General features: G+C 35.7%; 1 protein-coding gene across 2 annotated transcripts in view; it reads right to left on the reverse strand.

Moving 5' to 3' along the window:
• Positions 1-12,392, reverse strand: part of LOC142344773 (uncharacterized) — a 79,223-nt gene that overhangs the window by 39,291 nt on the left and 27,540 nt on the right. The window lies entirely within an intron of this gene.

A 12,392-nucleotide genomic window follows, 5' to 3' on the forward strand; every position in this document is an offset into this window, starting at 1 on the left:
ACGCTGAGCAAAAATCCAAAAGGCGTAAGTAGTATAAAAAGCTGACAGGAACCTCAACGGGGGGGGGGGGGGGGGGGGGGGGGGGGGGACGGACACTTTTTGCAACGCGATTTTCTGTGCCCGACTACAACGGGGTGGGACACTTAACTTTTTTGACCAATTGCAAAAAATGTCCCCCCTATTTTTTTTCGCCGAAATGCAATTTTTGAGAAAATTTTTTCCCCTCATTTGAGGGTGGACAATAACTTGTAAAAAATTTTGAAAAATAGGATCAAAAAATTTTTTGATGATTTTTTGGCTTTAATCAATGTGAAAAGTTGTGAAACATGTTTTGTGAGTAAAAAAAGTTATCGGAAATACTTTTTTCAAAAATTGAAATTTTGGTCCCATAGGGGGACAATAACTTGTAAAAAATTTTGAAAAATTGGTTCGAAAAAATTTTTGTCAATTTTTTGGCTTCAATCAACGTGAAATGTTGTGAAACATGTTTTGTGAGTAAATAAAGTTGTCGGAAACACTTTTTTCAAAAACTGAAATTTTGGTCCCATAGGGGGACAATAACTTGTAAAAAATTTTGAAAAATTGGTTCGAAAAAATTTTTGTCGAGTTTTTGGCTTCAATCAACGTGAAATGTTGTGAAATATGTTTTGTGAGTGAAAAAATTGTCGAAAACACTTTTGTCAAAAATTGAAATTTTCGTCCCATAGGGGGACAATAACCCGTAAAAAATTTTGAAAAATTGGTTCGAAAAATTTTTTGTCGAGTTTTTGGCTTTAATCAACGTGAAATGTTGTGAAACATGTTTTGTGAGTGAAAAAAGTTGTCGGAAACACTTTTTTCAAAAACTGAAATTTTGGTCCCATAGGGGGACAATAACTTGTAAAAAATTTTGAAAAATTGGTTCGAAAAATTTTTTGTCGAGTTTTTGGCTTCAATCGACGTGAAATGTTGTGAAACATGTTTTGTAAGTGAAAAAAGTTGTCGGAAACACTTTTTTCAAAAATTGAAATTTTCGTCCCATAGGGGGACAATAACTTGTAAAAAATTTTGAAAAATTGGTTCGAAAAATTTTTTGTCGAGTTTTTGGCTTTAATCAACGTGAAATGTTGTGAAATATGTTTTGTGAGTGAAAAAAAGTTGTCGGAAACACTTTTTTCAAAAACTGAAATTTTGGTCCCATAGGGGGACAATAACTTGTAAAAAAATTTGAAAAATTGGTTCGAAAAATTTTTTGTCAATTTTTTGGCTTCAATCAACGTGAAATGTTGTGAAACATGTTTTGTGAGTAAATAAAGTTGTCGAAAACACTTTTTTCAAAAATTGAAATTTTCGTCCCATAGGGGGACAATAACTCGTAAAAAATTTTGAAAAATTAGTTCGAAAATATTTTTGTCGAGTTTTTGGCTTCAATCAACGTGAAATGTTGTGAAACATGTTTTGTGAGTAAAAAAAGTTATCGGAAATACTTTTTTCAAAAATTGAAATTTTGGTCCCATAGGGGGACAACAACTTGTAAAAAATTTTGAAAAATTGGTTCGAAAAAATTTTTTGATGATTTGTTGGCTTTAATCAATGTGAAATGTTGTGAAACATGTTTTGTGAGTAAAAAAAGTTATCGGAAATACTTTTTTCAAAAACTGAAATTTTGGTCCCATAGGGGGACAATAACTTGTAAACAATTTTGAAAAATTGGTTCGAAAAATTTTTTGTCGAGTTTTTGGCTTTAATCAACGTGAAATGTTGTGAAACATGTTTTGTGAGTGAAAAAAGTTGTCGGAAACACTTTTTTCAAAAACTGAAATTTTGGTCCCATAGGGGGACAATAACTTGTAAAAAATTTTGAAAAATTGGTTCGAAGAATTTTTTGTCGAGTTTTTGGCTTCAATCGACGTGAAATGTTGTGAAACATGTTTTGTAAGTGAAAAAAGTTGTCGGAAACACTTTTTTCAAAAATTGAAATTTTCGTCCCATAGGGGGACAATAACTTGTAAAAAATTTTGAAAAATTGGTTCGAAAAATTTTATGTGGAGTTTTTGGCTTTAATCAACGTGAAATGTTGTGAAACATGTTTTGTGAGTGAAAAAAAGTTGTCGGAAACACTTTTTTCAAAAACTGAAATTTTGGTCCCATAGGGGGACAATAACTTGTAAAAAATTTTGAAAAATTGGTTCGAAAAATTTTTTGTCAATTTTTTGGCTTCAATCAACGTGAAATGTTGTGAAACATGTTTTGTGAGTAAATAAAGTTGTCGAAAACACTTTTTTCAAAAATTGAAATTTTCGTCCCATAGGGGGACAATAACTCGTAAAAAATTTTGAAAAATTGGTTCGAAAAAATTTTTGTCAATTTTTTGGCTTCAATCAACGTGAAATGTTGTGAAACACGTTTTGTGAGTAAATAAAGTTGTCGGAAACACTTTTTTCAAAAACTGAAATTTTTTGTCCCATAGGGGGACAATAACTTGTGAAATTTTTTGGAAAACGGGGTCCAAAATTTAGGAAAATTTTCAACGCTATTTCACTTTTGATCAATATGAGAAGTTGTGAAACACGTTTGGTGTGATAAACACCAACATTCGTTTCTCGACACACCCCAAACACTCCGCTAAACATCAGCCACTTACAATCACCACACACACACACACAAAACCACGCATGCACACACAAAACCACGCATGTACACACACACACACTTACACACCCAAACACACACACACGCGACATGCACCTACACCAACCACACCCGAACACAACCCCCAAACACACACACGCGCCACGGACCTACATTAACCACACCCAAACACAACCCCGAACTATCAGAGATCTCTAATTATTTATAAAGTCCAAAACAATCAGAGTTTTCTAAGTAAAACATTTCAACTGCAGTACATATATGCATACAAAAAAATTTCTATAAATTTACGTAAAAAAATTGAGCAGGAGATAGTTTTGATCTACCGACTTTTGGGTTATGGGCCCAGCACGCTTCCCCTGCGCCATCCTGCTTTAATACAAACTTACAGTTATGATTACGTAAAAACATAGAGACATCAATAATAAATATAAAAATAAGTACCTACATACATCCATATTTATATGTATGGATGTATTATATATACACTCATAAAAAGGAACTTGCATACATCATACAAACCTACAAATATGCATATACAGCATGCATACACAAATACATACATATATACATACATACATACATACATACATACATACATACATACATACATACATACACACATATATACATACATACATACATTCATACACATATATACATAAATATACACATTGATTTAAAAAACCAGAGTTGTAGAAGGAAATAACTTTTCACGTAATTATGTGCACAATTATGGTCATAATCACTTATGTCCATAAATGTATACATAAATGGGACAAAAAAAATAACTAACCTGTTAGTAGATGTATTAAATCATTAATGATATATTAAGTGGAGAGTCATCGGATCATGCTCAAACATGTTCAGGGTCACAACATTTTCCAAATTAAATTGACCAATCGGAGTGCTTGATTTATTATTCAATTTGACAACCAATCAGAATTGAAAGATTTATAAACAAAAACTCCAAACGCTCACGTTCAGTAAACAGTAAATAATGAACACAATAGGAACAAAAGACATCAAGCTCATTCATGAGAAAGTTTATCACTGAGAGGTAACATAAACTATACACACATATCTTATCGACAATTATATTTCGTAGCTGCTTGTTCTTTGTTAGATCCAGAAGTTGACGGAGAAATAGCACTTAAATTTAGACCCTATGGTGGTTTCATTGGAATTGATAATTCAAGACTAGATCCCTTATTGAAACGGAGCAAAGTGCTACGACTTCATGCTGCATTGCATGACGCCGCTGGATTTATAAAAGATTGCCGAAATAAAGGCCCTGGATATGCTTACGCTTTCCGTTACTCACCAGTAAACAATTGTCTTTTCGGGCACCTGACAGGAATATTATTCATTCTATCAGTGAAAATTTTTCATTCACAATTGTTTCGTGAATTGGAATGCTAGAAAATTTTGGCAGCAAAACCACAAATATTATTGTCCTCGATCTCGAAGGTTTCAAACTCAAGTCACTTGGATTCATTATAAAAGAACTGAGTTTGTGTTCCAGTTACAACGATACAATATTTTTCAAACCGCCGCTTAAATTCGCTGATTTACCCGCACACGATTGACAAACTGTTATTTGGCTGACCAATAACCTACACGGTCTTGATTGGGACGAAGGTGATATACCTTACTGTGATTTGAAAACAATCTGTCTGAGTTTCAGTTTCCGATTCACACGAAAAAACTTTTTTGCCAAAGGCATTGAAAAGTGTGAGCTCCTCAGTAAGCTTTTACAAAAAACTGTTTATAATCTGGAGGATCTAAATTGTCCCCGAATCTCAGAGATAATATCAGAAGAACAAGTTCCCTCCTGTTATATTCATTCAAATTTTCGTTCAACAAACGATCAATTATCAAACCACTGCGCGGAACGTAAAGCAAGAATATTTTCACAGTGGACACAAAGTGATGCACAGAGAAGACACATCAACTTTAACAACCTATCTGTCAGACAACTTGAAGATATTCACTTGCTTGACTCCACTTGACGATCAGCCGATTGTAACATTCAACAGAGTTCAGGATCCCTCTCCACCAATACAGAATAATTTTTCAAGCGATCAACAGAACCGAGCGAACTATCTCAACAACAAGCCAAACACAGCACAACAACCGCGTTACAACTCGCTTTATAGTGCAGCAGCAAAACGTTATTTTGCAACCATTACTCTTTCTCCCGACGAGCTGGACAGCTTTAGGGCTTTCCTGCCCGTGATAGATAATTTCTATCACTTCCAACTGTACGTAAAAAATAAACAGAGAGCTCGAGAACATCGGAATCAGTTCAATTATGGCTATGAACAAAACAAATCAGAAGCCTATGCAGTACCCCAAAGAGCAGCGAATCCCACGTTGGAAGCAATGGGCGGACAAAAAAGTTCCTCAATTTAGATTGAAGAAAACACCACCGGAACGTGAGCTATCACTAAAAGAGATGCCGAATGAGCTGCGGTTATATGTCTTGGAACACCCCGAAGTTGAAAAAGTCTCCAGTCAACCATCGTTCAATGAAAATGAATCATCAACTGTTTGTTATAAACTAGAGATAAAAAGTCATATTAAAGGTTTCAATTTGTTTGAGTTCTGGTACATGAAACAGTTGCGCAGTGAATAATTCAAAAATTTAGCATTCTATATCATTCTTGTTTCAATTCACTTTTCAATTAATTATTTTTTTAATGAATCAAAGAGACGAGGCTGACGCCGGTATCAGCAATTTAGTCTTTGATGTAAACAACAAGGAGAGGCCCCCATGGCGTTGTTGTTCAAATTCAACAGTGCCAAGGTCCGAAGTAATATTTTTTGTTCAAGTTAGTATCATTGTCTTAATGATCATTCTTTGCTTCTCTATGCTCTTTCTATTATCAGAAAGCTGTGAAGAGAAATCAATTTGGATTGCTCTCTTATCGAGTTTAGTTGGTTACATTTTACCTAACCCCAAACTATGAACAAAGTTATTCTAACACATGACAGGGTATTTATGTCAATTGTAGGACCAAGTGGTTGTGGTAAAACTGAACTCTTGTTTCGAATGCTAAGAGGTTCGACCTTTTATCCACGTTTTGAAAAATTTTATTATTTTTACAAAGAGTTCCAGCCACTTTTCAAAGATATGCAACGAGTTATACCAGGGATTGAGTTTCTAAAATACTCAGGCTTTGATATAACAAAAAATCTATCACATTGTCTGCTTATCTATGACGATTCATGTGAAGAAATCTTCAACGATAAAGAATTTGTAAAAATAGCTACCTCAGGACGTCATCGCAAATTACATGTTATATACGTCAAGCATAATTTGTTCCATCAAAGCAAATGGTCCAGAACCATTGATCTGAATACAACACACATAATATTATTCAAGTCGCTTCGTGACATTCAACAAATTGAATATCTTGGAAAACAGTTGAATTGTCTCCAACTGATTAAAGAAGCATACAAATTAGCAACTGCGGAGCCCTTTGGACATTTGATGATAGATCTCGACCCAAAAACCAGTCAGGGTTCACGTTTTTCATCGCAACTAATTGGACCGGATCCTTCTATTTTTTACATTTCGTCCCCTGAAGCAGTCATTACAACAATTACAAATGAAAAAGAAACATTTGCTTATGCTCAAGCAATGGGCAAATAAGAGGAATGAGAACACAGCTCAAATAGAAATATTACATCAGGGCGATTTCATTTGGTTCTTGAGTGACTGTGTGATGAACGTACTCTCTGGAGTTGTACCAATCAATAAAGTTGAATTAAAAAAATTTGAGAAACCACTACGTAAACTTGCAGACAGGCGAGTTGAAAAAAGAGAGAGAATCAAAATTTTTCGATCAGATTCTGGAATCCGTCTAATTAAACTTATTGCGTTACCTTGTATTGCTTTTCTGGAGCAAAATGCACACTGAAGAGTTTGTGCTAATTCCTCGTCAAATGTATGCCAATGAACAACCTCAAATTGCTCAACTTCTCAACAATAAAAATGTCCAAGAGAAAGCAAAACAAATATCACTGTTGCAAAGAAGCAAGTCTCCACCAGCACCCTCTACCCCGCAACAAGACACGCAACAGCAGACAGATAATATTTTGGGGAATGTCAAAAATGAGTTGAATGAGACTAGAGATGACAAAATTGATACAAAAATTTCAACTGAAATCAGGGAGCGAGTTTTGAGAGATATTAAACACCTTGACAGAAAAAAGTTTGAAAAAGCGAGCATAATATTGGAAAAAGTAGAAGAGTCAGAATCGCTATCGCTGGATCAGACATCAAGACTAGTGGTTAATAAGTCAAGCACGGGAATTCTTGTCGCAGATTTTCTTTACGATCTACAACAAACAACATCTAAGCTTTCACTTGAACATTACAAAATCCTGACTTTTCTAGATATCAGTTCACAATTAACTTGTAATACATACGCAAAAAAATTTCTTGCCTTATCACTAAACGAAAAGTTACAGTTGTTTGAGGATGAACCAGAAAACGAAGAATCAGGAGTCTCGAGAACAGAAGAATCAAAAGCTTCTGGCGACGATGAAGGAAGCTTTGAAGATGCAAAAGACGAAATCCAACCGTCTAGCTCGTGGACAAATTACTTCCTCTCACGTTAAACAGTTGAACAAATTATACAAAAAAGGTACTGCAGCTTTTGGTAGCATTGCTAACTTGAAGAAAGTGGTTTACCAAGATCTAAAGTGGTTCAATACCTTCAGTCGAAAGCCCCATACACAAAATACAGACAATTCAGAAAAACTTTTCCGAGACTAAAAGCTGTTGCATACAGAATAAACGAAATCTGGTCTGTCGATGTGGCGTATATGGATAAAATTGCCCAACACAACAATGGAGTCAAATATTTACTGGTAGCTGTTGATGTTTTATCGCGATACCTACGAGTGCAACCAAAGAAGGCTTTATATGCAAAAGACGCTGTTGAAGCGTTCAAAAAAATGATAAAGCAGAAAAAACCAGAAAGGGTTTGGACAGACAAGGGATCCGAGTTTAAAGGTGAATTCAAAAAATTTTGTGAAAAGAAGGAGATTCATTTATATACAACCGAAAACGAAACCAAGTCGGCATTTGCTGAGAGGAATAATCGATCGCTCAAAAACATTATTCACAAATACCTGGAGGAAAATTGGACTTGGACTTATATTAAGCAATTGCCCCAGTTTGTAAATATTATAAACAGTCGTGTTAATCGTGTTACCCAACTTGCACCTAATAAAACTTTCAAAAAACATGAACCCTTTCTAATATCCCTAGCAATTAGCACAAAAAAGTACAAGCCGAAATACGAAGAAGGAGACCTGGTTCGGATTGCAAAGCCAGACGAAACATTTAGGAAAGGTTATAAACAAAATTACACAGACGAAGTCTTCACAGTATTCAAGGTTGCCACCCTCAGTCCACCAACATACAACCTTATAGACGCAAGCAACGTTATAATTAAAGGTACATTTTATGAACCAGAATTAGTCCAAGTGAACGTCATTCCTGTCGAAAACTAAACATGAGTATTAATAAAGAATTTACTATTGATTTGATATCAAATGCATCAATGGGAATTTTTACGAATAATACTATGGCCAAGTTTCGAAATCAACTTGCCCAACCATTACAGTTAGATGGAGATTGGCAAGTTGCCCTTGCTTCAATATCATTTCCATCAAACATCAGTAATGTAAACTCAGCCGAAATAGTTGCGTATGTCAGTTCTGGCGCTGAACTTGATGCTTCACATAACCGCACCGGACAACTTCGAAGAATTCGCAAAGGTATATACAACAGTTCAGAAGAGCTTCTGGAAGAAATTTTTCGAATCGCTCAATTGAAACAGTTTGACTATGATTTTGACACTGTAACGCAAAAGTTAGTTTTGAAATTTGGACCTAACGAAGGTTTGTCATTCGAAGATGAAGAAGTACCCAGTATTCTTGGTTTTAAAGGAATAAGAGATATTTCGAATCATGGTTTTATTCATATTGGTTACAAGTCAGAAAATGCAGGCAACTCTTTGAACCGACATGTTGGAGATTTTCCAGTTGATATTACTTGTGGATCACAGTTAATATTTGTATACATTGATATAATTGAACATCAGAACGTTGGTGATGTGAGAGCTCCGGTAATTAAAATCATTGAGTCTGAAAGACGTTTGAGAAACGGTAGCATAAACACAGTGACACCCATACACCACAAGTCGTACACAAATTTGGATTACAAGCCAATATTATCAAACAACATTCAGAACATCCAGGTAGAGTTGAGAAACGAAACTGGAAAACTAATTCCTTTTACTGGAACCGGAAAAGTTATAGTCAGTTTAAAATTTCAAAAAATTATTTGATATGGAGGCATACTACATCAATCAAGCATCTCAATCAATGCCTCATTTTTCCGGACACTACAGACAAAGAGGCAGCGGTTTTGGAGCCCTTGCTGCAGGTATTGGAAGAGTTGCTCTGCCATTAGCACGCAAATTTCTCTGGCCCGCAGCGAAAAAGATTGGGCGTGACTTATTGGTTCAAGGAGCACCGGAGTTAGTAGAAATTGCAACCAAAAGAAAGTCAGCAAAACAAGCACTGAAAAGTACAGTAGCCAAAACAGCTCGCAAACAAATAGGTGGATCTCTTCAATCACGTATTGCATCAGGTCGTAAAATAATTAGACGAAAAAGACGACAATACACGAGACCTCGTTCAAACCAAAAACGAAAAATCTCAACCAGAAGAATCATTTCTCGAAAACCCCGTCCGAAAAGGAGTCGTCTGGATTTTTTCTCGCGAGTGAAAAATGCGAACTAATATTGTGATACCATCAGAAGCCACTCACAGTTCTTTAGACTTGTTTGTAACATTTGATCAATCATTCGAGCAAAAAACAGGACCGCTTTATTCGCCTTCAGGATCCTCATTGGAATTTGAAGTTGTTGGTGATCGCAACAATTTTATTGACTTGCAAAAAATTTACCTGGAGATCAAGTGTCGAATACTTCAAACAGATGGAACGGATTTGCGCTACACAGCTGGTGACGCAAATGCCAGTGATCTTCCATATTTTGCTAATAATATCCTTCCTTCGCTTTTCGCCGACTGTACTGTTTCTGCAAATGGTATCAAAATTTCAACAGCTAATGGACACTATGCACACAAAAGTTTCATAGAAACTGAATTCTCTCACGGTACAGACGCAAAGAAAACCTGGCTGAAATGTCAGGGTTACGAGTATGAAGAAAACCCCGGCACTATTCCAGCAGCAATATCAGATATAAGAAAAAGAACAGTGCGACAATCCGCACGCATAACATTATATGGAAAGTTGGCGGTTGATTTCTTTTCATGTGAGAAACATTTGGTTAGTGGAGTTACGTTACGCATTTCAATGAGAAGATCTCAAGATGACTTTGCCGTCATCAGCGAAGACGCAGCGAAACACTACAAGGTTAAAATAGATGAGGCTAATTTATTTATCAGGAAGATGACGGTGTCAGATAATGTTGTAGGTGCAATTGAGAAGACATTATTGAAAAATCCGGCAATTTACCGATACAATGAAGTAATTACCAAAACATTCTTGGCTACAACAGGCCAACAAAGCTGGAAACATGAGGACATTTTCACTAAAGAGCCAATCAGAAGCGTCATTGTTGCATTATGCGTTGGTACAGCATTCATCGGTACCAATACCGCTAATCCATTCCATTATCAAAAATTTGGTTTAAGAGAGATAACCATTTATCGAAATGGTTTTGCAACGGCTGGAACTCCAATGTCAACAACTGACAACAAGAGGTTGTACTACAATTCAATGAGTGCATTAGCTTATGTAGAAAATGGTCATGGAATACCTCTGAGTGAGTTCGCAAACCATTATATAATGGTATTTGATCTGACCAGCACTCAAGAGGCAACCCATGACTTTATTCATCCAGAGCTCACAAATTCATCTTTGTCTGTTGAACTCAAGTTTGATGCAGCGTTAGCTCATAACGTTGAAATATTTTTTCTTGGTGAAAAAGCATCTACGATCTACATTGACTCTGCAAGAAACGCATCTAAAAACGCTCTTCCCATGATCACATACTAATGGACGAAGATCAAATTCATCTTCAAGTGAAAAAATGTAAACACCTCAAATTCAAAATCAGAGGGGTTTATGCCGCTGATAATTATCCTCTGAACTTGCAAACCAACACATTTATTATTGTTAATGCATCACGATCCAACTCTATTGGAACCCACTGGGTAGTGCTAGCTAAACGATATGCATACCCAATAATATACTTTGCAGATCCATTGGCTCTACCCTTGACTACCTACAAGGATATTTTCAACCGTTTACAACAGTGTAAAGACTTGGAGATAATGATGGATAGGATGGAACATAGAAGAGACATTCAGTCTCCACTGCAATCCTCAGACTCCCAGCTTTGTGGTTTATTTTGCATATATATTGTTCATTATTTTTATAGTGAGAAATTTCCATTTATACCTGATGTAAATGAATTAGAATTGCTAGCTTTTGTAAAACATATGAAGTAAAAGTTAATTTAATTTTGAAACAACAACATTTTTTGAATATCAATTTTTACAAAACTGAAAGGTTATGAAAGAGTTTGAGGTTTCTCTCACAAAAGTCCCGTGGCCACTAAGCAGAATATCCATTATCTGATAAAGAGTTGATGAGTGTTCACCTAGCATAAGCTGGCAAAATCGTTTCATAGTTACATCAGGGACTGTAGAAGAACGTTTGTTTGCCGTAAAAGTACTAATAGATTTTGGTGCTGCCTCACTCAAGGGTGCAGGAAGTTGTTTCTGGTTGTTCTTGGTAACTGCCGAAGTTGATTTTGAAAGGTACTCAACAGCAACATGTAGTCGTGAAATAATTGTACCACGTTTAACAAAGTCTTTTTGCGTAGGCTGAATAAGTAATTTGAAACAGTTAACGAGACACGGTATCACCGCAGGTACATAAAGAGAATCGAATATATTATCATCTTGTGAACCAAATTCATACATAACATGATAATGATTGGAGCCAAATGTGCAACCTTCGATAACTGTTGCGGATGAATGATAACCATACGCATAATTTTCAATTGTTGTATTTTCAAGTTTTGGTTCCGTCTCACAAATATTGTACTTGAAACGTTTTTGAAATTTCCTGAAATATTCAGGACTGTTTTCATACATTGCCTCAACCATAAGGAACAAAAAAGAAAAAGCTAATGAACTAACTATGAAAGCATAAACAATGACAGGAAGCAAAAGGCATAATATAAATTATTCCGAATCCTCATCGACTTTTACAGATGTTTTTGGTATCTTCTTCTGGCGCTGAGTTAGCGTTTTGCCAGCCCGTTTTGCAGGGCGTTTCGAGTCATCAGTTGAATCTGGTTTTAGAAGTGAGTCGATCAAGCCAACTGGTTGATCAAGCATTTGTTCTAGTTTTTCAATGTTCTGACATATCAACCGAAACTCTCGCGCCGAAAGTGTAATTTTTTGATTGAAATCCCAGTCGACCTGTTCACTATCACGTTTGAACAATTTCAAGGATAAATAGGTGCCAGTGGTATGATAAGTCTTAACAGCAGCCCTAACAAGCCGTTTTTCATTGAGCGAGAGATCCAAATGAAAGTCGCTGTACTCAGCATCCTTAGACAAAACATTACCCATAATGTTGCATATATTGAGACAAACTGTATCAAAGTAATCTGAAATGTTAAATGACTAATACATTA

Source organism: Convolutriloba macropyga, chromosome 8, assembly GCF_964194025.1.
Source record: "Convolutriloba macropyga chromosome 8, txConMacr16.3, whole genome shotgun sequence".
Taxonomy (NCBI): Eukaryota; Metazoa; Xenacoelomorpha; order Acoela; family Convolutidae; genus Convolutriloba; species Convolutriloba macropyga.